Source organism: Filicampus tigris, chromosome 2 (assembly GCF_054856515.1).
Source record: "Filicampus tigris isolate MCC_2025a chromosome 2, RoL_Ftig_1.0, whole genome shotgun sequence".
Taxonomy (NCBI): Eukaryota; Metazoa; Chordata; class Actinopteri; order Syngnathiformes; family Syngnathidae; genus Filicampus; species Filicampus tigris.
Window position 1 is genome coordinate 34,835,212 of NC_141218.1, and position 23,900 is coordinate 34,859,111.

Genomic DNA, 23,900 nt, shown 5'->3' on the forward strand with positions numbered 1-23,900 from the left:
ACTTTGCTTTGGCGGGAGGATCTGAACCTACGCAGGGAGACCCCAATGGATTTCAAGTCCATCGCCTTAACCACTCGGCCACGACAACCTGAAGCTAGCATTCCTTGCTAATGTTAGCATTCTTAAGCAACACTAAAGGGAGTGCAGGTAAGTTCCGGAAAATGAACGAACCGAAACTGGGAGACGCAAACAGCTCTCAATCCTTCACGTTAATTTATCAACCATATCATCAACGACGGTAAATTGATGAATTCAGCATGAATGCGAGATATAAGACACAGGTTAGAGATTAAAAACTTTCCGTTGTCGGCAGGATTCGAACCTACGCAGGGTGACCCCAATGGATTTCTAGTCAATCGCCTTAACTACTCGAACACGTCAACCTGAAGCTAGCATTTCTTGCTAATATTAGCATTCTTAAAGCAGCACTAAAGGGAATCAGAATGCAAGTAAATCACGGAAAGTGAACTAACCGAGACTGGGAGACACAAAGAGCTCTCGAGTCCATCACGTTAATTTCTCAGCCGTATTATCCTCGACGGTAAATTGATGAATTCAGCATGAATCCGAGATATGAGACACAGACTAGAGATTAGAAACTTTCCGTTGTCGGCAGGATTCCAACCTACGCAGGGAGACTCCAATGGATTTCTAGTCCATCGCCTTAACCACTCGGCCATGACAACCTGAAGTTAGGCTTTTCGTGCTAATAATAGTATTTATAGAACAGAACTACAGGGGAAATGGGGAAGTTCATTAAAACAAACTAACCGAGACTGGGAGACCCAAACAACTCTCAAGTCCATCACGTTAACTTCTTAGCCACATCATTCTAAAAGGTAACCTTCTGAATTCAGTATGAATGCGAGAGACAAGACACAGACAAAAGATGAAGAAGCTTTATGTTAAGCTTTAAGTTAATTTCTCAGTCATATCATCCTCAACGGTAAATTGATGAATTCAGCATGAATGCGAGATATAAGACACAGACAAAAGATGAAGAAGCTTTATGTTGTCGGCCAGATTTAAAATTACGCAGAGAGACCCCAATTGATTTCAAGTCCATTGCCTTACCCACTCAGCCACGACAACCTGAAGCTAGCATTTCTTGCTAATATTAGCATTCTTAAAGCAGCACTAAAGGGAATCTGAATGCAGGTAAGTTCCGGAAAGTGAACTAACCGAGACTGGGAGACACAAACAGCTCTCAAGACCATCACGTTAATTTCTCAGCCGTATCATCCTCGACGGTAAATTGATGAATTCAGCATGAATCCAAGATATAAGACACAGACTAGAGATTAGAATTTTTCCGTTGTCGGCAGGATTCCAACCTACGCAGGGAGACCCCAATGGATTTCAAGTCCATCGCCTTAACCACTCGGCCACGACAACCTGAAGCTAGCATTTCTTGCTAATGTTAACATTCATAGAGCAGCACTAAAGGGAATGATTGCAGGTGAGTTCCGGAAAGTGAACTAACCGAGACTGGGAGACACAAACAGCTCTCAAGACCATCACGTTAATTTCTCAGCCGTATCATCCTCGACGGTAAATTGATTAATTCAGCATGAATGCGAGATATAAGACACAGGTTAGAGATTAAAAACTTTCCGTTGTCAGCAGGATTTGAACCTACGCAGGGAGACCCCAATGGATTTCTAGTCCATCGCCTTAACCACTCGGCCACGACAACCTGAAGTTAGCATTTCTTGCTAATGTTAGCATTCATAGAGCAGCACTAAAGGGAATGAGTGCTGGTAAGTACCGGGAAAATAACTAACCGATACTGGGAGACGGAAACAGCTCTCAAGTCCATCACATTAATTTCTCAGCCATATCATCCTCGATGGTAGAATGATGAATTCAGCATGAATGTGAGATATAAGAAACAGATCAGAATTTAGAAACTTTACGTTGTCGGCAGGATTCGAACCTACGCAGGGAGACCCCAATGGATTTCAAGTCCATCGCCTTAACCACTCGGCCACGACAACCTGAAGCTAGCATTTCTTGCTAATGTTAACATTCATAGAGCAGCACTAAAGGGAATGCAGGTGAGTTCTGGAAAATGAATGAACCGAAACTGGGAGACGCAAACAGCTCTCAAGTCCTTCATGTTAATTCATCAACCATATCATATGCATTTTAGATATCAAGTCATGGATGGCAGATCATTTCCTACAGCTCAATCAGGACAAGACTAAGGTTTTAGTTATCGGTCCCGAAGGTCAGAGAGAGAAGCTTTTACCAAAACTACACATTTTTAATCCCTCACACTGTGTGAAGAACCTTGGCGTCATTTTTGACTCTGAGCTCAGTTTTATTCCTCATATTAAAAATGTAACCAAGATTGGTTTTTATCACCTTAAGAATATCGCCAGAGTCCGCCCGTTTCTCTCTCAGGCTAACACGGAAGTGCTGATGCATGCCTTTATTTCCTGTCGTTTAGATTACTGTGATGCCCTGCTCTCTGGCCTCCCGAAAAAGAGCATTTCACCACTGCAACTACTGCAGAATTCAGCCGCTCGGGTGCTGACGAGAACCAGAGGGCGGGAGCACATTACGCCAGTTTTGAAATTGCTGCATTGGCTCCCTGTGTGTTTCAGGATCGATTTTAAAGTACTTTTATTAGTTTATAAATGTGTTAATGGTCTTGGGCCATCTTATTTATCTGATTTGCTTTTATCATACCAGCCCTCGCGGATCCTGAGGTCCTCTGGCGCCGGCCTTTTATTTATTCCAAGGGTGAGGACCAAAATGCATGGCGAGGCTACATTCAGCCATTTTGGTCCTCACCTTTGGAATAGCCTGCCAGAGGATGTCAGGTCTGCAGAGACTGTTGATATTTTTAAGAGGAAGCTCAAGACACACCTTTTTAGTTTGGCTTTCAACAACTTTTAAATAATTTATCTTTTCTTTTGATTGAAGATAATTCTATGTTTTGCTTTGAATGTTTTAAAGCACTTTGAGTTGCATTTTTATGTATGAAAAGTGCTTTATAAATAAAATGTGATTGATTGATTGATTGATATCATAAACGACGGTAAATTGATTAATTCAGCATGAATGCGAGATATAAGACACAGGTTAGAGATTAAAAACTTTCCGTTGTCAGCAGGATTTGAACCTACGCAGGGAGACCCCAATGGATTTCTAGTCCATCGCCTTAACCACTCGGCCACGACAACCTGAAGTTAGCATTTCTTGCTAATGTTAGCATTCATAGAACAGCACTAAAGGGAATGACTGCTGGTAAGTACCGGGAAAGTAACTAACCGATACTGGGAGACGGAAACAGCTCTCGAGTCCATCACGTTAATTTCTCTGCCATATCATCCTCTATGGTAGAATGATGAATTCAGCATGAATGCGAGATATAAGAAACAGATCAAATTCTAGAAACTTTACGTTGTCGGCAGGATTCGAACCTACGCAGGGAGACCCCAATGGATTTCTAGTCCATCGCCTTAACCACTCGGCCACGACAACCTGAAGTCAGCAGTTCTTGCTAATGTTAGAATTCTTAAGCAACACTATAGGGAATCGGGTAAGTTCCGGAAAATGAACGAACCGAAACTGGGAGACGCAAACAGCTGTCAAGTCCTTCACGTTAATTTATCAACCATATCATCACCGACGGTAAATTGATGAATTCAGCATGATTGGGAGATATAAGACACAGATTGGAGTTTAGAAACTTTGCGTTGTCGGAAGGATTCGATCCTACGCAGGGAGACCCCAATGAATTTCAAGTCCAACGCCTTAACCACTCAGCCACGTCAACCTGAAGCTAGCATTTCTTGCTAATGTTAACATTCATAGAGCAGCACTAAAGGGAATGTGATTGCAGGTGAGTTCCGGAAAATGAACGAACCGAAACTGGGAGACGCAAACAGCTGTCAAGTCCTTCACGTTAATTTATCAACCATATCATCACCGACGGTAAATTGATGAATTCAGCATGAATGCGAGATATAAGACACAGGTTAGAGATGAAAAACTTTCCGTTGTCAGCAGGATTCCAACCTACGCAGGGAGACCCCAATGGATTTCTAGTCCATCGCCATAACCACTCGGCCACGACAACCTGAAGTTAGCATTTCTTGCTAATGTTAGCATTCATAGAGCAGCACTAAAGGGAATGAATGCTGGTAAGTACCGGGAAAATCACTAACCGATACTGGGAGATGGAAACAGCTCTCAAGTCCATCAAGTTAATTTCTCAGCCATATCATCCTTGATGGTAGAATGATGAATTCAGCATGAATGCTAGATATAAGACACAGATTGGAGTTTAGAAACTTTGCGTTGTCGTAAGGATTCCAACCTATGAAGGGAGACCCCAATGGATTTCAAATCCATCGCCTTAACCACTCGGCCACGACAACCTGAAGCTAGCATTTCTTGCTAATGTTAACATTCATAGAGCAGCACTAAAGGGAATGTGATTGCAGGTGAGTTCCGGAAAATGAACGAACCGAAACTGGGAGGCGCAAACAGCTCTCAAGTCCTTTATGTTAATTTATCAACCATATCATCACCGACGGTAAATTGACGAATTTAGCATGATTGCGAGATATAAGACACAGGTTAGAGATTAAAAACTTTCCGTTGTCGGCAGGATTCGAACCTACGCAGGGAGACCCCAATGGATTTCAAGTACATCGCCTTAACCACTCGGCCACGACAACCTGAAGTTATCGTTTCTTGCTAATGTTAGCATTCATAGAGCAGCACTAAAGCGAATGCGAATGCTGGTAAGTACCGGGAAAATAATTAACTGATACTGGGAGACGGAAACAGCTCTCAAGACCATCACGTTAATTTCTCAGCCATATCATCCTTGATGGTAGAATGATGAATTCAGCATGAATGCTAGATATAAGACACAGATTGGAGTTTAGAAACTTTGCTTTGGCGGGAGGATCTGAACCTACGCAGGGAGACCCCAATGGATTTCAAGTCCATCGCCTTAACCACTCGGCCACGACAACCTGAAGCTAGCATTCCTTGCTAATGTTAGCATTCTTAAGCAACACTAAAGGGAGTGCAGGTAAGTTCCGGAAAATGAACGAACCGAAACTGGGAGACGCAAACAGCTCTCAATCCTTCACGTTAATTTATCAACCATATCATCAACGACGGTAAATTGATGAATTCAGCATGAATGCGAGATATAAGACACAGGTTAGAGATTAAAAACTTTCCGTTGTCGGCAGGATTCGAACCTACGCAGGGTGACCCCAATGGATTTCTAGTCAATCGCCTTAACTACTCGAACACGTCAACCTGAAGCTAGCATTTCTTGCTAATATTAGCATTCTTAAAGCAGCACTAAAGGGAATCAGAATGCAAGTAAATCACGGAAAGTGAACTAACCGAGACTGGGAGACACAAAGAGCTCTCGAGTCCATCACGTTAATTTCTCAGCCGTATTATCCTCGACGGTAAATTGATGAATTCAGCATGAATCCGAGATATGAGACACAGACTAGAGATTAGAAACTTTCCGTTGTCGGCAGGATTCCAACCTACGCAGGGAGACTCCAATGGATTTCTAGTCCATCGCCTTAACCACTCGGCCATGACAACCTGAAGTTAGGCTTTTCGTGCTAATAATAGTATTTATAGAACAGAACTACAGGGGAAATGGGGAAGTTCATTAAAACAAACTAACCGAGACTGGGAGACCCAAACAACTCTCAAGTCCATCACGTTAACTTCTTAGCCACATCATTCTAAAAGGTAACCTTCTGAATTCAGTATGAATGCGAGAGACAAGACACAGACAAAAGATGAAGAAGCTTTATGTTAAGCTTTAAGTTAATTTCTCAGTCATATCATCCTCAACGGTAAATTGATGAATTCAGCATGAATGCGAGATATAAGACACAGACAAAAGATGAAGAAGCTTTATGTTGTCGGCCAGATTTAAAATTACGCAGAGAGACCCCAATTGATTTCAAGTCCATTGCCTTACCCACTCAGCCACGACAACCTGAAGCTAGCATTTCTTGCTAATATTAGCATTCTTAAAGCAGCACTAAAGGGAATCTGAATGCAGGTAAGTTCCGGAAAGTGAACTAACCGAGACTGGGAGACACATACAGCTCTCAAGACCATCACGTTAATTTCTCAGCCGTATCATCCTCGACGGTAAATTGATGAATTCAGCATGAATCCAAGATATAAGACACAGACTAGAGATTAGAATTTTTCCGTTGTCGGCAGGATTCCAACCTACGCAGGGAGACCCCAATGGATTTCAAGTCCATCGCCTTAACCACTCGGCCACGACAACCTGAAGCTAGCATTTCTTGCTAATGTTAACATTCATAGAGCAGCACTAAAGGGAATGATTGCAGGTGAGTTCCGGAAAGTGAACTAACCGAGACTGGGAGACACAAACAGCTCTCAAGACCATCACGTTAATTTCTCAGCCGTATCATCCTCGACGGTAAATTGATGAATTCAGCATGAATCCAAGATATAAGACACAGACTAGAGATTAGAATTTTTCCGTTGTCGGCAGGATTCCAACCTACGCAGGGAGAGCCCAATGGATTTCTAGTCCATCGCCTTAACCACTCGGCCATGACAACCTGAAGTTAGGCTTTTTGTGCTAATAATAGTATTTATAGAACAGAACTACAGGGGAAATAGGGAAGTTCTTTAAAACAAACTAACCGAGACTGGGAGACCCAAACAGCTCTCAAGTCCATCACGTTAACTTCTTTGCCACATCATCCTAAAAGGTAACCTTCTGAATTCAGAATGAATGCGAGAGACAAGACACAGACAAAAGATGAATAAGCTTTACGTTGTCGGCAGGATTCGAACCTACGCAGGGAGACCCTAATGGATTTCTAGTCCATCGCCTTAACCACTCGGCCACGACAACCTGAAGTCAGCATTTCTTGCTAATGTTAGCATTCATAGAGCAGCACTAAAGGGAATGAATGCTGGTAAGTACCGGGAAAATAACTAACCGATACTGGGAGACGGAAACAGCTCTCAAGTCCATCACATTAATTTCTCAGCCATATCATCCTCGATGGTAGAATGATGAATTCAGCATGAATGTGAGATATAAGAAACAGATCAGAATTTAGAAACTTTACGTTGTCGGCAGGATTCGAACCTACGCAGGGAGACCCCAATGGATTTCAAGTCCATCGCCTTAACCACTCGGCCACGACAACCTGAAGCTAGCATTTCTTGCTAATGTTAACATTCATAGAGCAGCACTAAAGGGAATGCAGGTGAGTTCTGGAAAATGAATGAACCGAAACTGGGAGACGCAAACAGCTCTCAAGTCCTTCATGTTAATTCATCAACCATATCATATGCATTTTAGATATCAAGTCATGGATGGCAGATCATTTCCTACAGCTCAATCAGGACAAGACTAAGGTTTTAGTTATCGGTCCCGAAGGTCAGAGAGAGAAGCTTTTACCAAAACTACACATTTTTAATCCCTCACACTGTGTGAAGAACCTTGGCGTCATTTTTGACTCTGAGCTCAGTTTTATTCCTCATATTAAAAATGTAACCAAGATTGGTTTTTATCACCTTAAGAATATCGCCAGAGTCCGCCCGTTTCTCTCTCAGGCTAACACGGAAGTGCTGATGCATGCCTTTATTTCCTGTCGTTTAGATTACTGTGATGCCCTGCTCTCTGGCCTCCCGAAAAAGAGCATTTCACCACTGCAACTACTGCAGAATTCAGCCGCTCGGGTGCTGACGAGAACCAGAGGGCGGGAGCACATTACGCCAGTTTTGAAATTGCTGCATTGGCTCCCTGTGTGTTTCAGGATCGATTTTAAAGTACTTTTATTAGTTTATAAATGTGTTAATGGTCTTGGGCCATCTTATTTATCTGATTTGCTTTTATCATACCAGCCCTCGCGGATCCTGAGGTCCTCTGGCGCCGGCCTTTTATTTATTCCAAGGGTGAGGACCAAAATGCATGGCGAGGCTACATTCAGCCATTTTGGTCCTCACCTTTGGAATAGCCTGCCAGAGGATGTCAGGTCTGCAGAGACTGTTGATATTTTTAAGAGGAAGCTCAAGACACACCTTTTTAGTTTGGCTTTAAACAACTTTTAAATAATTTATCTTTTCTTTTGATTGAAGATAATTCTATGTTTTGCTTTGAATGTTTTAAAGCACTTTGAGTTGCATTTTTATGTATGAAAAGTGCTATATAAATAAAATGTGATTGATTGATTGATTGATATCATAAACGACGGTAAATTGATTAATTCAGCATGAATGCGAGATATAAGACACAGGTTAGAGATTAAAAACTTTCCGTTGTCAGCAGGATTTGAACCTACGCAGGGAGACCCCAATGGATTTCTAGTCCATCGCCTTAACCACTCGGCCACGACAACCTGAAGTCAGCAGTTCTTGCTAATGTTAGCATTCTTAAGCAACACTAAAGGGAATCAGGTAAGTTCCGGAAAATGAACGAACCGAAACTGGGAGACGCAAACAGCTGTCAAGTCCTTCACGTTAATTTATCAACCATATCATCACCGACGGTAAATTGATGAATTCAGCATGAATGCGAGATATAAGACACAGGTTAGAGATGAAAAACTTTCCGTTGTCAGCAGGATTCCAACCTACGCAGGGAGACCCCAATGGATTTCTAGTCCATCGCCTTAACCACTCGGCCACGACAACCTGAAGTTAGCATTTCTTGCTAATGTTAGCATTCATAGAGCAGCACTAAAGGGAAAGAATGCTGGTAAGTACCGGGAAAATCACTAACCGATACTGGGAGATGGAAACAGCTCTCAAGTCCATCAAGTTAATTTCTCAGCCATATCATCCTTGATGGTAGAATGATGAATTCAGCATGAATGTGAGATATAAGACACAGATTGGAGTTTAGAAACTTTGCGTTGTCGGAAGGATTCGAACCTACGCAGGGAGACCCCAATGGATTTCAAGTCCAACGCCTTAACCACTCAGCCACGACAACCCAAAGCTAGCATTTCTTGCTAATGTTAACATTCATAGAGCAGCACTAAAGGGAATGTGATTGCAGGTGAGTTCCGGAAAATGAACGAACCGAAACTGGGAGACGCAAACAGCTCTCAAGTCCTTTATGTTAATTTATCAACCATATCATCACCGACGGTAAATTGATGAATTCAGCATGATTGGGAGATATAAGACACAGGTTAGAGATTAAAAAATTTCCATTGTCGGCAGGATTCGAACCTACGCAGGGAGACCCCAATGGATTTCTAGTCCATCGCCTTAACCACTCGGCCACGACAACCTGAAGTTAGCATTTCTTGCTAATGTTAGCATTCATAGAGCAGCACTAAAGTGAATGAATGCTGGTAAGTACCGGGAAAATAACTAACCGATTCTGGGAGACGGAAACAGCTCTCAAGTCCTTTATGTTAATTTATCAACCATATCATCACCGACGGTAAATTGATGAATTCAGCATGATTGCGAGATATAAGAAACAGGTTAGAGATTAAAAACTTTCCGATGTCGGCAGGATTCGAAGCTATGCAGGGAAACCCCAATGGATTTCAAGTCCATCGCCTTAACCACTCGGCCACGACAACCTGAAGTTAGCATTTCTTGCTAATGTTAGCATTCATAGAGCAGCACTAAAGGGAATGTGAATGCTGGTAAGTACCGGGAAAATAACTAACCGATACTGGGAGACGGAAACAGCTCTCAAGACCATCACGTTAATTTCTCATTCATATCATCCTTGATGGTAGAATGATGAATTCAGCATGAATGCTTGATATAAGACACAGATTGGAGTTTAGAAACTTTGCGTTGTCGGAAGGATTCGAACCTACGCAGGGAGACCCCAATGGATTTCAAGTCCATCGCCTTAACCACTCGGCCACGACAACCTGAAGCTAGCATTCCTTGCTAATGTTAGCATTCTTAAGCAACACTAAAGGGAATGCAGGTAAGTTCCGGAAAATGAACGAACCGAAACTGGGAGATGCAAACAGCTCTCAATCCTTCACGTTAATTTATCAACCATATCATCACCGACGGTAAATTGATGAATTCAGCATAAATGCGAGATATAAGACACAGGTTAGAGATTAAAAACCTTCCGTTGTCGGCAGGATTCGAACCTACGCAGGTAGACCCCAATGGATTTCTAGTCAATCGCCTTAACCACTCGAACACGTCAACCTGAAGCTAGCATTTCTTGCTAATGTTAGCATTCTTAAAGCAGCACTAAAGGGAATCAGAATGCAAGTAAATTCCGGAAAGTGAACTAACCGAGACTGGGAGACACAAAGAGCTCTCGAGTCCATCACGTTAATTTCTCAGCCGTATTATCCTCGACGGTAAATTGATGAATTCAGCATGAATCCGAGATATGAGACACAGACTAGTGATTAGAAACTTTCCGTTGTCGGCAGGATTCCAACCTACGCAGGGAGACCCCAAAGGATTTCTAGTCCATCGCCTTAACCACTCGGCCATGACAACCTGAAGTTAGGCTTTTCGTGCTAATAATAGTATTTATAGAACAGAACTACAGGGGAAATAGGGAAGTTCTTTAAAACAAACTAACCGAGACTGGGAGACCCAAACAGCTCTCAAGTCCATCACGTTAACTTCTTAGCCACATCATCCTAAAAGGTACACGTAGATGTACACGTACACTATGGTAGAATGATGAATTCAACATGAATGCGAGATATAAGAAACAGATCATAGTTTAGAAACTTTACATTGTCGGCAGGATTCGAACCTACGCAGGGAGACCCCAATGGATTTCTAGTCCATCGCCTTAACCACTCGGCCACGACAACCTGAAGTGAGCAGTTCTTGCTAATGTTAGCATTCTTAAGCAACACTAAAGGGAATCAGGTAAGTTCCGGAAAATGAACGAACCGAAACTGGGAGACGCAAACAGCTGTCAAGTCCTTCACGTTAATTTATCAACCATATCATCACCGACGGTAAATTGATGAATTCAGCATGAATGCGAGATATAAGACACAGGTTAGAGAATAAAAACTTTCCGTTGTCGGCAGGATTCCAACCTACGCAGGGAGACCCCAATGGATTTCTAGTCCATCGCCTTAACCACGACAACCTGAAGTTAGCATTTCTTGCTAATGTTAGCATTCATAGAGCAGCACTAAAGTGAATGAATGCTGCTAAGTACCGGGAAAATCACTAACCGATACTGGGAGATGGAAACAGCTCTCAAGTCCATCACGTTAATTTCTCAGCCATATCATCCTTGATGGTACAATGATGAATTCAGCATGAATGCGAGATATAAGACATAGATTGGAGTTAAGAAACTTTGCGTTGTCAGAAGGATTCGAACCTACACAGGGAGACCCCAAAGGATTTCTAGTCCATCGCCTTAACCACTCGGCTACGACAACCTGAAATTAGCATTACTTGCTAATGTTTACATTCATAGAGCAGCACTAAAGGGAATGTGATTGCAGGTGAGTTCCGGAAAATGAACGCACCGAAACTGGGAGACGCAAACAGCTCTCAAGTCCTTTATGTTAATTTATCAACCATATCATCACCGACGGTAAATTGACGAATTCAGCATGATTGCGAGATATAAGACACAGGTTAGAGATTAAAAACTTTTCGTTGTCGGCAGGATTCGAACCTACGCAGGGAGACCCCAATGGATTTCATGTCCATCGCCTTAACCACTCGGCCACGACAACCTAAAGTTTGCATTTCTTGCTAATGTTAGCATTCATAGAGCAGCACTAAAGGGAATCAGAATGCAAGTAAATTCCGGAAAGTGAACTAACCGAGACTGGGAGACACAAAGAGCTCTCGAGTCCATCACGTTTATTTCTCAGCCGTATTATCCTCGACGGTAAATTGATGAATTCAGCATGAATCCGAGATATGAGACACATACTAGAGATTAGAAACTTTCCGTTGTCGGCAGGATTCCAAGCTACGCAGGGAGACCCCAATGGATTTCTAGTCCATCGCCTTAACCACTCGGCCATGACAACCTGAAGTTAGGCTTTTTGTGCTAATAATAGTATTTATAGAACAGAACTACAGGGGAAATAGGGAAGTTCTTTAAAACAAACTAACCGAGACTGGGAGACCCAAACAGCTCTCAAGTCCATCACGTTAACTTCTTTGCCACATCATCCTAAAAGGTAACCTTCTGAATTCAGAATGAATGCGAGAGACAAGACACAGACAAAAGATGAATAAGCTTTACGTTGTCGGCAGGATTCGAACCTACGCAGGGAGACCATAATGGATTTCTAGGCCATCGCCTTAACCACTCGGCCACGACAACCTGAAGTTAACATTTCTTGCTAATGTTAGCATTCATAGAGCAGCACTAAAGGGAATGAATGCTGGTAAGTACCGGGAAAATAACTAACCGATACTGGGAGACGGAAACAGCTCTCAAGTCCATCACATTAATTTCTCAGCCATATCATCCTCGATGGTAGAATGATGAATTCAGCATGAATGTGAGATATAAGAAACAGATCAGAATTTAGAAACTTTACGCTGTCGGCAGGATTCGAACCTACGCAGGGAGACCCCAATGGATTTCAAGTCCATCGCCTTAACCACTCGGCCACGACAACCTGAAGCTAGCATTTCTTGCTAATGTTAACATTCATAGAGCAGCACTCAAGGGAATGATTGCAGGTGAGTTCTGGAAAATGAATGAACCGAAACTGGGAGACGCAAACAGCTCTCAAGTCCTTCATGTTAATTCATCAACCATATCATATGCATTTTAGATATCAAGTCATGGATGGCAGATCATTTCCTACAGCTCAATCAGGACAAGACTAAGGTTTTAGTTATCGGTCCCGAAGGTCAGAGAGAGAAGCTTTTACCAAAACTACACATTTTTAATCCCTCACACTGTGTGAAGAACCTTGGCGTCATTTTTGACTCTGAGCTCAGTTTTATTCCTCATATTAAAAATGTAACCAAGATTGGTTTTTATCACCTTAAGAATATCGCCAGAGTCCGCCCGTTTCTCTCTCAGGCTAACACGGAAGTGCTGATGCATGCCTTTATTTCCTGTCGTTTAGATTACTGTGATGCCCTGCTCTCTGGCCTCCCGAAAAAGAGCATTTCACCACTGCAACTACTGCAGAATTCAGCCGCTCGGGTGCTGACGAGAACCAGAGGGCGGGAGCACATTACGCCAGTTTTGAAATTGCTGCATTGGCTCCCTGTGTGTTTCAGGATCGATTTTAAAGTACTTTTATTAGTTTATAAATGTGTTAATGGTCTTGGGCCATCTTATTTATCTGATTTGCTTTTATCATACCAGCCCTCGCGGATCCTGAGGTCCTCTGGCGCCGGCCTTTTATTTATTCCAAGGGTGAGGACCAAAATGCATGGCGAGGCTACATTCAGCCATTTTGGTCCTCACCTTTGGAATAGCCTGCCAGAGGATGTCAGGTCTGCAGAGACTGTTGATATTTTTAAGAGGAAGCTCAAGACACACCTTTATAGTTTGGCTTTCAACAACTTTTAAATAATTTATCTTTTCTTTTGATTGAAGATAATTCTATGTTTTGCTTTGAATGTTTTAAAGCACTTTGAGTTGCATTTTTATGTATGAAAAGTGCTATATAAATAAAATGTGATTGATTGATTGATTGATTGATTGATATCATAAACGACAGTAAATTGATGAATTCAGCATGAATGCGAGATATAAGACACAGGTTAGAGATTAAAAACTTTCCGTTGTCAGCAGGATTCGAACCTACGCAGGGAGACCCCAATGGATTTCTAGTCCATCGCCTTAACCACTCGGCCACGACAACCTGAAGTTAGCATTTCTTGCTAATGTTAGCATTCATAGAGCAGCACTAAAGGGAATGACTGCGGTTAAGTACCGGGAAAGTAACTAACCGATACTGGGAGACGGAAACAGCTCTCGAGTCCATCACGTTAATTTCTCAGCCATCTCATCCTCTATGGTAGAATGATGAATTCAGCATGAATGCGAGATATAAGAAACCGATCAGAGTTTAGGAACATTACGTTGTCGGCAGGATTCGAACCTACGCAGGGAGACCCCAACGGATTTCTAGTCCATCGCCTTAACCACTCGGCCACGACAACCTGAAGTCAGCAGTTCTTGCTAATGTTAGCATTCTTAAGCAACACTAAAGGGAATCAGGTAAGTTCCGGAAAATGAACGAACCGAAACTGGGAGACGCAAACAGCTGTCAAGTCCTTCACGTTAATTTATCAACCATATCATCACCGACGGTAAATTGATGAATTCAGCATGAATGCGAGATATAAGACACAGGTTAGAGATGAAAAACTTTCCGTTGTCAGCAGGATTCCAACCTACGCAGGGAGACCCCAATGGATTTCTAGTCCATCGCCTTAACCACTCGGCCACGACAACCTGAAGTTAGCATTTCTTCCTAATGTTAGCATTCATAGAGCAGCACTAAAGGGAATGTGATTGCAGGTGAGTTCCGGAAAATGAACGAACCGAAAATGGGAGACGCAAACAGCTCTCAAGTCCTTTATGTTAATTTATCAACCATATCAACACCGACGGTAAATTGATGAATTCAGCATGATTGGGAGATATAAGACACAGGTTAGAGAGTAAAAAATTTCCGTTGTCGGCAGGATTCGAACCTACGCAGGGAGACCCCAACGGATTTCTAGTCCATCGCCTTAACCACTCGGCCACGACAACCTGAAGTTAGCATTTCTTGCTAATGTTAGCATTCATAGAGCAGCACTAAAGTGAATGAATGCTGGTAAGTACCGGGAAAATAACTAACCGATTCTGGGAGACGGAAACAGCTCTCAAGTCCTTTATGTTAATTTATCAACCATATCATCACCGACGGTAAATTGATGAATTCAGCATGATTGCGAGATATAAGACACAGGTTAGAGATTAAAAACTTTCCGTTGTCGGCAGGATTCGAAGCTACGCAGGGAAACCCCAATGGATTTCAAGTCCATCGCCTTAACCACTCGGCCACGACAACCTGAAGTTAGCATTTCTTGCTAATGTTAGCATTCATAGAGCAGCACTAAAGGGAATGTGAATGCTGGTAAGTACCGGGAAAGTAACTAACCGATACTGGCAGACGGAAACAGCTCTCAAGACCATCACGTTAATTTCTCATTCATATCATCCTTGATGGTAGAATGATGAATTCAGCATGAATGCTAGATATAAGACACAGATTGGAGTTTAGAAACTTTGCGTTGTCGGAAGGATTCGAACCTACGCAGGGAGACCCCAACGGATTTCAAGTCCATCGCCTTAACCACTCGGCCACGACAACCTGAAGCTAGCGTTCCTTGCTAATGTTAGCATTCTTAAGCAACACTAAAGGGAATGCAGGTAAGTTCCGGAAAATGAACGAACCGAAACTGGGAGATGCAAACAGCTCTCAATCCTTCACGTTAATTTATCAACCATATCATCACCGACGGTAAATTGATGAATTCAGCATAAATGCGAGATATAAGACACAGGTTAGGGATTAAAAACCTTCCGTTGTCGGCAGGATTCGAACCTACGCAGGTAGACCCCAATGGATTTCTAGTGAATCGCCTTAACCACTCGAACACGTCAACCTGAAGCTAGCATTTCTTGCTAATGTTAGCATTCTTAAAGCAGCACTAAAGGGAATCAGAATGCAAGTAAATTCCGGAAAGTGAACTAACCGAGACTGGGAGACACAAAGAGCTCTCGAGTCCATCACGTTAATTTCTCAGCCGTATTATCCTCGACGGTAAATTGATGAATTCAGCATGAATCCGAGATATGAGACACAGACTAGTGATTAGAAATTTTCCGTTGTCGGCAGGATTCCAACCTACGCAGGGAGACCCCAATGGATTTCTAGTCCATCGCCTTAACCACTCGGCCATGACAACCTGAAGTTAGGCTTTTCTTGCTAATAATAGTATTTATAGAACAGACCTACAGGGGAAATGGGGAAGTTCCTTAAAACAAACTAACCGAGACTGGGAGACCCAAACAACTCTCAAGTCCATCACGTTAACTTCTTAGCCACATCATCCTAAAAGGTAACCTTCTGAATTCAGAATCAATGCGAGAGACAAGACACAGACAAAAGATGAATAAGCTTTACGTTGTCGGGAGGATTCGAACCTACGCAGGGAGACACTAATCGATTTCTAGTCCATCGCCTTAACCACTTGGCCACGACAACCTGAAGTCAGCAGTTCTTGCTAATGTTAGCATTCATAGAGCAGCACTAAGGGGATGTGATTGCAGGTAAGTTCCGGATAATGAAATAACCGAAACTGGGAGACGCAAACAGCTCTCAAGTCCTTTATTTTAATTTATCAACCATATCATCACCGACGGTAAATTGATGAATTCAGCATTATTGCGAGATATAAGACACAGGTTAGAGATTAAAAACTTTCCGTTGTCGGCAGGATTCGAACCTACGCAGGGAGACCCCAATGGATTTCTAGTCCATCGCCTTAACCACTCGGCCACGACAACCTGAAGTTTGCATTTCTTGCTAATGTTAGCATTCATAGAGCAGCACTAAAGGGAAAGTGCTGCTAAGTACCGGGAAAATAACTAACCGATTCTGGGAGACGGAAACAGCTCTCGAGTCCATCACGTTAATTTCTCAGCCATATCGTCCTTGATGGTAGAATGATGAATTCAGCATGAACGCGAGATATAAGACACAGATTGGAGTTTAGAAACTTTCCGTTATCGGCAGGATTCGAACCTACGCAGGGAGACCCCAATGGATTTCTAGTCCATCGCCTTAACCACTCGGCCACGACAACCTGAAGTTTGCATTTCATGCTAATGTTAGCATTCATAGAGCAGCACTAAAGGGAATGAATGCTGGTAAGTACCGGGAAAATTACAAACCGATACTGGGAGACGGAAACAGCTCTCAAGTCCATCACGTTAATTTCTCAGCCATATCATCCTTGATGGTAGAATGATGAATTCAGCATGAACGCGAGATATGAGACACAGATTGGAGTTTAGAAAGTTTGCGTTGTCGGAAGGATTCGAACTTACGCAGGGAGACCCCAATGGATTTTAAGCCCATCGCCTTAACCACTCGGCCACGAAAACCTGAAGCTAGCATTTCTTGCTAATGTTAACATTCATAGAGCAGCACTAAAGGGAATGTGATTGCATGTGAGTTCCGGAAAATGAACGAACCGAAACTGGAGGACGCAAACAGCTCTCAAGTCCTTTATGTTAATTTATCAACCATATCATCACCGACGGTAAATTGATGAATTCAGCATGATTGCGAGATATAAGACACAGGTTAGAGATTAAAAATTTTCCGTTGTCGGCAGGATTCGAACCTACGCAGGGAGACCCCAATGGATTTCAAGTCCATCGCCTTAACCACTCGGCCACAACAACCTGAAGTTAGCATTTCTTGCTAATGTTAGCATTCATAGAGCAGCACTAAAGGGAATGAGTGCTGCTAAGTACCGGGAAAATAACTAACCGATTCTGGGAGACGGAAACAGCTCTCAAGTCCATCACATTAATTTTTCAGCCATATCGTCCTTGATGGTAGAATGATGAATTCAGCATGAACGCGAGATATAAGACACAGATTGGAGTTTAGAAACTTTCCGTTATCGGCAGGATTCGAACCTACGCAGGGAGACCCCAATGGATTTCTAGTCCATCGCCTTAACCACTCGGCCACGACAACCTGAAGTTTGCATTTCTTGCTAATGTTAGCATTCATAGAGCAGCACTAAAGGGAATGAATGCTGGTAAGTACCGGGAAAATTACAAACCGATACTGGGAGACGGAAACAGCTCTCAAGTCCATCACGTTAATTTCTCAGCCATATCATCCTTGATGGTAGAATGATGAATTCAGCATGAACGCGAGATATGAGACACAGATTAGAGTTTAGAAACTTTGCGTTGTCGGAAGGGTTCGAACTTACGCAGGGAGACCCCAATGGATTTTAAGCCCATCGCCTTAACCACTCGGCCACGAAAACCTGAAGCTAGCATTTCTTGCTAATGTTAACATTCATAGAGCAGCACTAAAGGGAATGTGATTGCATGTGAGTTCCGGAAAATGAACGAACCGAAACTGGGAGACGCAAACAGCTCTCAAGTCCTTTATGTTAATTTATCAACCATATCATCACCGACGGTAAATTGATGAATTAAGCATGATTGCGAGATATAAGACACAGGTTAGAGATTAAAAATTTTCCGTTGTCGGCAGGATTCGAACCTACGCAGGGAGACCCCAATGGATTTCAAGTCCATCGCCTTAACCACTCGAACACGTCAACCTGAAGTTAGCATTTCTTGCTAATGTTAGCATTCATAGAGCAGCACTAAAGGGAATGAATGCTGGTAAGTACCGGGAAAATAACTAACCGATTCTGGGAGGGGGAAACAGCTCTCAAGTCCATCACATTAATTTCTCAGCCATATCATCCTTGATGGTAGAATGATGAATTCAGCATGAACGCGAGATATAAAACACAGATTGGAGTTTAGAAACTTCCCGTTATCGGCAGGATTCGAACCTACGCAGGGAGACCCCAATGGATTTCTAGTCCATCGCCTTAACCACTCGGCCACGACAACCTGAAGTTAGCATTTCTTGCTAATGTTAGCATTCATAGAGCAGCACTAAAGGGAATGTGATTGCTGGTGAGTTCCGGACAATGAACGAACCGAAAGTGGGAGACGCAAACAGCTCTCAAGTGCTTCATGTTAATTCATCAACCATATCATAACCGACGGTAAATTGATGAATTCAGCATGAATGCGAGATATAAGACACAGGTTAGAGATTAAAAACTTTCCGTTGTCGGCAGGATTCGAACCTACGCAGGGAGACCCCAATGGATTTCTAGTCCATCGCCTTAACCACTCGGCCACGACAACCTGAAGTTAGCACTTCTTGCTAATGTTAGCATTCATAGAGCAGCACTAGAATAAGAATAAGAATAAGAATGCCTTTATTGATCCCACAGTGGGGAAATTTTCATTGTTACAGTAGCAAAGATATAGGTCACACAGGGGCGGCGGCATAATGTGGCCATTAATGTATAACATTGACGGCAAACATTTAGAATCAAACCTATGTAGATATACGCAGTAACATGTGTATATACACATGTGTATACACACCAACCTACATCTACATAAAAAATATGAGGAACACTCATTTCGGCCTGTACATAGTACAGAGGAAAAAATACTCTAAGTGACAGTGCTGCAGTGCTGTAGTGAAATGTAAGGAACAGCATTGGATAAAAATAAAACTAGACTAACAGTAGTGGGGAATGTTGAGTATTGCACGGTATTACAGTAGTGGGGAATATTGGGTATTGCACGATACGAGCTCAGGTGCAGGACTGCACAATTGCACTAATGACCGCCAGTTTGTAGAGACTACACAATGTTCTTGTTAAAGAGTCTGACAGCAGCAGGCAAGAAGGAACGGCGGAATCTCTCCTTTGCACAGCGAGGGTGTAACAGTCTGTCACTGAAGGTGCTGTGGAGTGCTGTTAGGGTGCCCTGGAGGGGGTGGTCCGGGTTGCCCAGCATTGATGACAGCTTGGCCAACATCCTCCTGTCCCCCACCGAGTCCACAGAGGCCAGGGAGCAGCCCAGGACAGAGCCGGCCCTCTTGACCAGTTTGTCCAGCCGCTTCTTGTCCCGGGCCGAGACGCCGCCTGCCCAGGTGACCACTCCCTGGAAGATGACCGATGCAACCACCGAGTCATAAAAGTTCCTGAGGAGTGTCCCCTGAACCCCAAAAGACCTCAGTCTCCTGAGTAGGAAGAGTCTGCTCTGACTCTTCCTATAGAGGGCGTCTGTGTTGTCGCACCAGTCCAGTTTATTGTTCAGATGAACACCCAGGTACTTGTAAGTTGAGACTCTCTCAACATCTGTTCCCCGGATGTTCACTGGTGCAGGTGAAGAGTGCTGGCGCCTACCGAAATCCACCACCATTTCTTTGGATTTCCCCGCATTGATCAGGAGGCGGTTCTGCTGGCACCAGTCCACAAAACCCTGAGTAAGTTCTCTGTACTCCCGATCATCTCCGCCTGTGATGAGGCCGACAATCGCAGAGTCGTCAGAGAACTTCTGCAGGTGACAGGTAGGGGTGTTGTAGTTGAAGTCCGAGGTGTAGAGGGTGAACAGGAAGGGAGCCAAGACAGTTCCCTGTGGGGCCCCCGTGCTGCAGAGGAGCACGTCAGACACACAGTCCTGTGTCCTCACATACTGTGGCCGGTTTGTGAGGTAGTCCTGGATCCATGTGGTGAGGTGGTGCGCCACCCCCGCCCGCTCCAGCTTGTCTCCCAGTAGGGTGGGCTGGATGGTGTTGAAAGCACTGGAGAAATCAAAGAACATGATCCTCACAGTGCTCCCCGCCTTCTCCAGGTGGGAGAGTGAAGTGTGGAGGAGGTAGATGATGGCATCATCCACACTGATGCCAGGCTGGTATGCGAACTGGAGTGGGTCCATTGAGGAGCTCACCAGGGGGCGCAGGTGGACAAGGACCAGTCTCTCCAGGGTCTTCATCAGGTGAGACGTCAGCGCCACCGGTCTGAAGCTGTTGAGCTCCTTCGGGTGGGGGGTCTTTGGCACCGGGACCAGGCAGGATGTTTTCCATAGCTGGGGGACCCTGCCCAGCTTCAGGCTCAGGTTGAACATGTGCTGGACAATTCCACACAGCTGGTCTGCGCAGGATTTGAGGAGCTGGGGGCTGATGCCATCTGGACCCGCTGCCTTCCTCGCCTTCATCTTCTTCAGCTGGTTCCTCACCTGAGATGTTGTGAAGGCCAAGGCTGGACAGGAAGGAGTGGTGGCTATCTGGTGTAGCTGGGAGCTGGAGACTGTGGAGAAAAGAGGGGAGGGGGTGACACGCCCAGCAGGAGGAGTAGGTGGAGACTGCAGCAGGAGAGACGGAGTGGAGGCAGGCATCTGATCGAACCTATTGAAAAAGAGAATGACTGCTGGTAAGTACCGGGAAAATAACTAACCGATACTGGGAGATGGAAACAGCTCTCGAGTCCATCACGTTAATTTCTCAGCCATATCATCCTCGATGGTAGAATGATGAATTCAGCATGAATGTGAGATATAAGAAACAGAACAGAGTTTAGAAACTTTACGTTGTCAGCAGGATTCGAACCTACGCAGGGAGACCCCAATGGACTTCTAGTCCATCGCCTTAACCACTCGGCCACGACAACCTGAAGTCAGCAGTTCTTGCTAATGTTAGCGATTATAGAGCAGCACTAATGGGATGTGATTGCAGGTAAGTTCCGGAAAATGAAATAACCGTGACTTGGAGACGCAAACAGCTCTCAAGTCCATCACATTAATTTCTCAGCCATACCATCCTCAACGGTAGATTGATGAATTCAGCATGAATGCGAGATATAAGACACAGGCTTGAGATTAGAAATTTTGCGGTGTCGGCAGGATTCAAACCTACGCAGGGAGATCCCAATGGATTCTCCCAATGGAGTTCCTTAAAACAAACTAACCGAGACAGGGAGACGCAAACAGCTCTCAAGTCCATCACGTTAACTTTTTAGCCTTATCATCCTAAAAGGTAACCTTCTGAATTCAGTATGAATGCGAGAGACAAGACACAGACAAAAGATGAAGAAATTTTTATGTTGTCGGCAGGATTCGAACCTACGCAGGGAGACCCCAATAGATTTCATGGTAGCAATAACAGAACATAACTAAAGAGATTAGGTAAGTTCCAGGAAAATGAACTATCCCAGACTGGAAGACTCCGACAGCTCTCAGGTCCATCGCGTTAATTTCTCAGCCACATCATCCTACAATGTAAACTTTGAATCTAGCATGAATGCGAGAGACAAGACATAGACCGAAGATGAAGAACCTTTCCGTTGTTGGCAGGATTCACACCTATACATGAACACGCCAATGAATTTCTAGTCATCTAACAATGTAACTAACCTTTTGAATCCAGCATTAGTATTGATGCTAGAGACAAGACGGTGGGAATTTCTAGTCCATTGCCTTAACCACTTGGCCACAACAACCTGCAATGTAACATTTTGAATCCAGCATTAGTATTTATGCTAATGACAAATCGGACCAAACAGGAAAATGCGTCGTTGTCGACAGGATTCAAACCTATGCAGAAAGACCACACCAAATTTGAAGTCCATTGCTTTAACCACTCGACAATCTGAACAAGCGTTTTGTTGCAAATATCGGCATTAATATAACAAATAAAAAGGGTAACTGCGGCACGGTTGCAACTGGTTACCACGTCCGCCTCACAGTTCAGAGGTCGTCCCGGCTCCGACCTCCCTAGAGTTTGCATGTTCTCCCTGTGCCTGCGTGGGTTTTCTGCGGGTACTTCGGTTTCCTCCCACATTCCATGGTAAGTTGATTGGACTGCCTAAATTGCCCCTAGGTATGATTGTGAGTGCGGATGTTTGTCTCTGTGTGCCCTGCGATTGCCTGGCAACCAATTCAGGAAGTGCCCTGCCTACTGCCCGAAGACAGCTGGGATAGGCTCCAGCACGCCCCGGGACCCTTGTGAGGATAAGCGGTATCGATAATGGATGGATGGATAAAGGGGGAAAGTACATGTAGGCAAGTTCCCGAAAATGAACTAAATCACCAAGACTAGGAGACGCCAACAACTCTCAAGTCTATCGCCTTAACTTCTCAGCAACATCATCCTTCAATGAAACCCTTTTCTTAAATGCGAGAGACAAGACAGACCATAGATCAACTTTCCGTTGTCTTGACCACTCGGCCAAAGATGGGGGACAAAAGACTGTCTGCCGGGGGAAAGAAAACGAAAAAAATGGGGGAGGGATTATATTTTTTCATCTCTTAGCAGTGTGTCAGCTTGTACGGCGCCTGCGTGTGACGTACACTTTATGTTTTTGACGCCAATTGGTTGTCGCCAACGAGGGACGGACTGGGACCACGTGGGTCGATCAGAAATGCAGAACTGAAGCGACAGATAGACGATGCCCACCTTTTGTTGTACATATTATATATATATATATATATATATATATATATATATATATATATATATATATATATATATATATATATATATATAGATAGATAGATATATATATATAACCAATTCAGGGTGTCCCCCGCCTACTGCCCAAAGACAGCTGGGATAGACTCCAGCACGCCCCGCGACCCTTGTGAGGATAAGCGGTACAGATAATGGATGGATGGATATATATATATATATAGATAAATATAGATAGATATAGATATTAATAAAACAAATTATTAATAGTCAGACATAGCCAATTTACCAGAGCTGGAGAGACAGGCCCACTTTCCTCTGATGAGGATGGGACAGGCCTTAGAGCGACACCTCCACGTGCAGGTTCCTAAAGTAATTAACAGGAGTAGCATACAATTATCTTGTAAGGGTTTGTTGTGCCAATGCAACATTTGAAAAATACTTTTTATATGAGGAGTCACTCGTATAGTGATATAAACTTCAACAAAATAAGCTTCCATTCTTTAAATAGATGATCAAACTTTAATCATACTGATACCTCAGAAAATGGGGCATAACCTAAAAATATGATTTCGCAAGCTTGTGGTATTGCCATCTTTAGTTCTGTCCAGCGTAGATCTCCATATTCTGGATGCGGGCCTCTGGCTAGTTGACGTCTATTTCCCTTAAAGTACACTGGGATGAGCTTAACATTGGCACTTCTATAATAGGTTTGCATGTAAAAATGACATCAGTACCAAAGTGTCCCCCCCAAAAGACTCTGTAGTGACTTAAGGTCTTTTTTTGTGATTAGATTTACGACAAATTTCCATGCCCCTTTTTTATGTTATGTTTTCAGTCCCA

The 23,900-nt window shown here is 43.5% G+C and overlaps 45 non-coding genes across 45 annotated transcripts; all 45 read right to left on the reverse strand.

Moving 5' to 3' along the window:
* Positions 1-604: 604 nt before the first annotated feature.
* On the reverse strand, positions 605-686 carry trnas-aga (transfer RNA serine (anticodon AGA)). The gene has a single exon. It is a non-coding gene; the product is annotated as a tRNA-Ser (tRNA).
* A 627-nt stretch (positions 687-1,313) lies between these two features.
* Positions 1,314-1,395, reverse strand: trnas-uga (transfer RNA serine (anticodon UGA)). The gene has a single exon. It is a non-coding gene; the product is annotated as a tRNA-Ser (tRNA).
* Positions 1,396-1,614: 219 nt separating this feature from the next.
* On the reverse strand, positions 1,615-1,696 carry trnas-aga (transfer RNA serine (anticodon AGA)). The gene has a single exon. It is a non-coding gene; the product is annotated as a tRNA-Ser (tRNA).
* A 219-nt stretch (positions 1,697-1,915) lies between these two features.
* On the reverse strand, positions 1,916-1,997 carry trnas-uga (transfer RNA serine (anticodon UGA)). The gene has a single exon. It is a non-coding gene; the product is annotated as a tRNA-Ser (tRNA).
* Positions 1,998-3,109: 1,112 nt separating this feature from the next.
* On the reverse strand, positions 3,110-3,191 carry trnas-aga (transfer RNA serine (anticodon AGA)). Its single transcript has one exon. It is a non-coding gene; the product is annotated as a tRNA-Ser (tRNA).
* Positions 3,192-3,410: 219 nt separating this feature from the next.
* On the reverse strand, positions 3,411-3,492 carry trnas-aga (transfer RNA serine (anticodon AGA)). Its single transcript has one exon. It is a non-coding gene; the product is annotated as a tRNA-Ser (tRNA).
* A 516-nt stretch (positions 3,493-4,008) lies between these two features.
* trnas-aga (transfer RNA serine (anticodon AGA)) lies at positions 4,009-4,090 on the reverse strand. The gene has a single exon. It is a non-coding gene; the product is annotated as a tRNA-Ser (tRNA).
* A 219-nt stretch (positions 4,091-4,309) lies between these two features.
* Positions 4,310-4,391, reverse strand: trnas-uga (transfer RNA serine (anticodon UGA)). The gene has a single exon. It is a non-coding gene; the product is annotated as a tRNA-Ser (tRNA).
* Positions 4,392-4,612: 221 nt separating this feature from the next.
* Positions 4,613-4,694, reverse strand: trnas-uga (transfer RNA serine (anticodon UGA)). The gene has a single exon. It is a non-coding gene; the product is annotated as a tRNA-Ser (tRNA).
* An 819-nt stretch (positions 4,695-5,513) lies between these two features.
* Positions 5,514-5,595, reverse strand: trnas-aga (transfer RNA serine (anticodon AGA)). The gene has a single exon. It is a non-coding gene; the product is annotated as a tRNA-Ser (tRNA).
* Positions 5,596-6,222: 627 nt separating this feature from the next.
* On the reverse strand, positions 6,223-6,304 carry trnas-uga (transfer RNA serine (anticodon UGA)). The gene has a single exon. It is a non-coding gene; the product is annotated as a tRNA-Ser (tRNA).
* A 219-nt stretch (positions 6,305-6,523) lies between these two features.
* trnas-aga (transfer RNA serine (anticodon AGA)) lies at positions 6,524-6,605 on the reverse strand. Its single transcript has one exon. It is a non-coding gene; the product is annotated as a tRNA-Ser (tRNA).
* Positions 6,606-6,822: 217 nt separating this feature from the next.
* Positions 6,823-6,904, reverse strand: trnas-aga (transfer RNA serine (anticodon AGA)). Its single transcript has one exon. It is a non-coding gene; the product is annotated as a tRNA-Ser (tRNA).
* Positions 6,905-7,123: 219 nt separating this feature from the next.
* On the reverse strand, positions 7,124-7,205 carry trnas-uga (transfer RNA serine (anticodon UGA)). The gene has a single exon. It is a non-coding gene; the product is annotated as a tRNA-Ser (tRNA).
* A 1,112-nt stretch (positions 7,206-8,317) lies between these two features.
* trnas-aga (transfer RNA serine (anticodon AGA)) lies at positions 8,318-8,399 on the reverse strand. The gene has a single exon. It is a non-coding gene; the product is annotated as a tRNA-Ser (tRNA).
* A 213-nt stretch (positions 8,400-8,612) lies between these two features.
* trnas-aga (transfer RNA serine (anticodon AGA)) lies at positions 8,613-8,694 on the reverse strand. The gene has a single exon. It is a non-coding gene; the product is annotated as a tRNA-Ser (tRNA).
* A 219-nt stretch (positions 8,695-8,913) lies between these two features.
* On the reverse strand, positions 8,914-8,995 carry trnas-uga (transfer RNA serine (anticodon UGA)). Its single transcript has one exon. It is a non-coding gene; the product is annotated as a tRNA-Ser (tRNA).
* Positions 8,996-9,216: 221 nt separating this feature from the next.
* trnas-aga (transfer RNA serine (anticodon AGA)) lies at positions 9,217-9,298 on the reverse strand. The gene has a single exon. It is a non-coding gene; the product is annotated as a tRNA-Ser (tRNA).
* A 219-nt stretch (positions 9,299-9,517) lies between these two features.
* trnas-uga (transfer RNA serine (anticodon UGA)) lies at positions 9,518-9,600 on the reverse strand. The gene has a single exon. It is a non-coding gene; the product is annotated as a tRNA-Ser (tRNA).
* A 220-nt stretch (positions 9,601-9,820) lies between these two features.
* On the reverse strand, positions 9,821-9,902 carry trnas-uga (transfer RNA serine (anticodon UGA)). Its single transcript has one exon. It is a non-coding gene; the product is annotated as a tRNA-Ser (tRNA).
* A 516-nt stretch (positions 9,903-10,418) lies between these two features.
* Positions 10,419-10,500, reverse strand: trnas-aga (transfer RNA serine (anticodon AGA)). The gene has a single exon. It is a non-coding gene; the product is annotated as a tRNA-Ser (tRNA).
* Positions 10,501-10,744: 244 nt separating this feature from the next.
* On the reverse strand, positions 10,745-10,826 carry trnas-aga (transfer RNA serine (anticodon AGA)). Its single transcript has one exon. It is a non-coding gene; the product is annotated as a tRNA-Ser (tRNA).
* A 506-nt stretch (positions 10,827-11,332) lies between these two features.
* Positions 11,333-11,414, reverse strand: trnas-aga (transfer RNA serine (anticodon AGA)). Its single transcript has one exon. It is a non-coding gene; the product is annotated as a tRNA-Ser (tRNA).
* Positions 11,415-11,635: 221 nt separating this feature from the next.
* On the reverse strand, positions 11,636-11,717 carry trnas-uga (transfer RNA serine (anticodon UGA)). The gene has a single exon. It is a non-coding gene; the product is annotated as a tRNA-Ser (tRNA).
* A 221-nt stretch (positions 11,718-11,938) lies between these two features.
* On the reverse strand, positions 11,939-12,020 carry trnas-aga (transfer RNA serine (anticodon AGA)). The gene has a single exon. It is a non-coding gene; the product is annotated as a tRNA-Ser (tRNA).
* A 217-nt stretch (positions 12,021-12,237) lies between these two features.
* Positions 12,238-12,319, reverse strand: trnas-aga (transfer RNA serine (anticodon AGA)). Its single transcript has one exon. It is a non-coding gene; the product is annotated as a tRNA-Ser (tRNA).
* A 219-nt stretch (positions 12,320-12,538) lies between these two features.
* trnas-uga (transfer RNA serine (anticodon UGA)) lies at positions 12,539-12,620 on the reverse strand. The gene has a single exon. It is a non-coding gene; the product is annotated as a tRNA-Ser (tRNA).
* A 1,124-nt stretch (positions 12,621-13,744) lies between these two features.
* Positions 13,745-13,826, reverse strand: trnas-aga (transfer RNA serine (anticodon AGA)). Its single transcript has one exon. It is a non-coding gene; the product is annotated as a tRNA-Ser (tRNA).
* A 219-nt stretch (positions 13,827-14,045) lies between these two features.
* Positions 14,046-14,127, reverse strand: trnas-aga (transfer RNA serine (anticodon AGA)). The gene has a single exon. It is a non-coding gene; the product is annotated as a tRNA-Ser (tRNA).
* Positions 14,128-14,340: 213 nt separating this feature from the next.
* trnas-aga (transfer RNA serine (anticodon AGA)) lies at positions 14,341-14,422 on the reverse strand. Its single transcript has one exon. It is a non-coding gene; the product is annotated as a tRNA-Ser (tRNA).
* A 221-nt stretch (positions 14,423-14,643) lies between these two features.
* Positions 14,644-14,725, reverse strand: trnas-aga (transfer RNA serine (anticodon AGA)). Its single transcript has one exon. It is a non-coding gene; the product is annotated as a tRNA-Ser (tRNA).
* A 219-nt stretch (positions 14,726-14,944) lies between these two features.
* trnas-uga (transfer RNA serine (anticodon UGA)) lies at positions 14,945-15,026 on the reverse strand. Its single transcript has one exon. It is a non-coding gene; the product is annotated as a tRNA-Ser (tRNA).
* A 221-nt stretch (positions 15,027-15,247) lies between these two features.
* trnas-uga (transfer RNA serine (anticodon UGA)) lies at positions 15,248-15,329 on the reverse strand. The gene has a single exon. It is a non-coding gene; the product is annotated as a tRNA-Ser (tRNA).
* A 516-nt stretch (positions 15,330-15,845) lies between these two features.
* trnas-aga (transfer RNA serine (anticodon AGA)) lies at positions 15,846-15,927 on the reverse strand. The gene has a single exon. It is a non-coding gene; the product is annotated as a tRNA-Ser (tRNA).
* A 217-nt stretch (positions 15,928-16,144) lies between these two features.
* Positions 16,145-16,226, reverse strand: trnas-aga (transfer RNA serine (anticodon AGA)). The gene has a single exon. It is a non-coding gene; the product is annotated as a tRNA-Ser (tRNA).
* A 220-nt stretch (positions 16,227-16,446) lies between these two features.
* trnas-aga (transfer RNA serine (anticodon AGA)) lies at positions 16,447-16,528 on the reverse strand. The gene has a single exon. It is a non-coding gene; the product is annotated as a tRNA-Ser (tRNA).
* Positions 16,529-16,745: 217 nt separating this feature from the next.
* On the reverse strand, positions 16,746-16,827 carry trnas-aga (transfer RNA serine (anticodon AGA)). The gene has a single exon. It is a non-coding gene; the product is annotated as a tRNA-Ser (tRNA).
* Positions 16,828-17,046: 219 nt separating this feature from the next.
* trnal-uaa (transfer RNA leucine (anticodon UAA)) lies at positions 17,047-17,128 on the reverse strand. Its single transcript has one exon. It is a non-coding gene; the product is annotated as a tRNA-Leu (tRNA).
* Positions 17,129-17,349: 221 nt separating this feature from the next.
* Positions 17,350-17,431, reverse strand: trnas-uga (transfer RNA serine (anticodon UGA)). The gene has a single exon. It is a non-coding gene; the product is annotated as a tRNA-Ser (tRNA).
* A 219-nt stretch (positions 17,432-17,650) lies between these two features.
* Positions 17,651-17,732, reverse strand: trnas-aga (transfer RNA serine (anticodon AGA)). The gene has a single exon. It is a non-coding gene; the product is annotated as a tRNA-Ser (tRNA).
* Positions 17,733-17,951: 219 nt separating this feature from the next.
* Positions 17,952-18,033, reverse strand: trnal-uaa (transfer RNA leucine (anticodon UAA)). Its single transcript has one exon. It is a non-coding gene; the product is annotated as a tRNA-Leu (tRNA).
* A 221-nt stretch (positions 18,034-18,254) lies between these two features.
* trnas-uga (transfer RNA serine (anticodon UGA)) lies at positions 18,255-18,336 on the reverse strand. The gene has a single exon. It is a non-coding gene; the product is annotated as a tRNA-Ser (tRNA).
* Positions 18,337-18,555: 219 nt separating this feature from the next.
* On the reverse strand, positions 18,556-18,637 carry trnas-aga (transfer RNA serine (anticodon AGA)). Its single transcript has one exon. It is a non-coding gene; the product is annotated as a tRNA-Ser (tRNA).
* A 221-nt stretch (positions 18,638-18,858) lies between these two features.
* On the reverse strand, positions 18,859-18,940 carry trnas-aga (transfer RNA serine (anticodon AGA)). The gene has a single exon. It is a non-coding gene; the product is annotated as a tRNA-Ser (tRNA).
* Positions 18,941-21,179: 2,239 nt separating this feature from the next.
* trnas-aga (transfer RNA serine (anticodon AGA)) lies at positions 21,180-21,261 on the reverse strand. Its single transcript has one exon. It is a non-coding gene; the product is annotated as a tRNA-Ser (tRNA).
* Between the last annotated feature and the right edge of the window lie 2,639 nt (positions 21,262-23,900).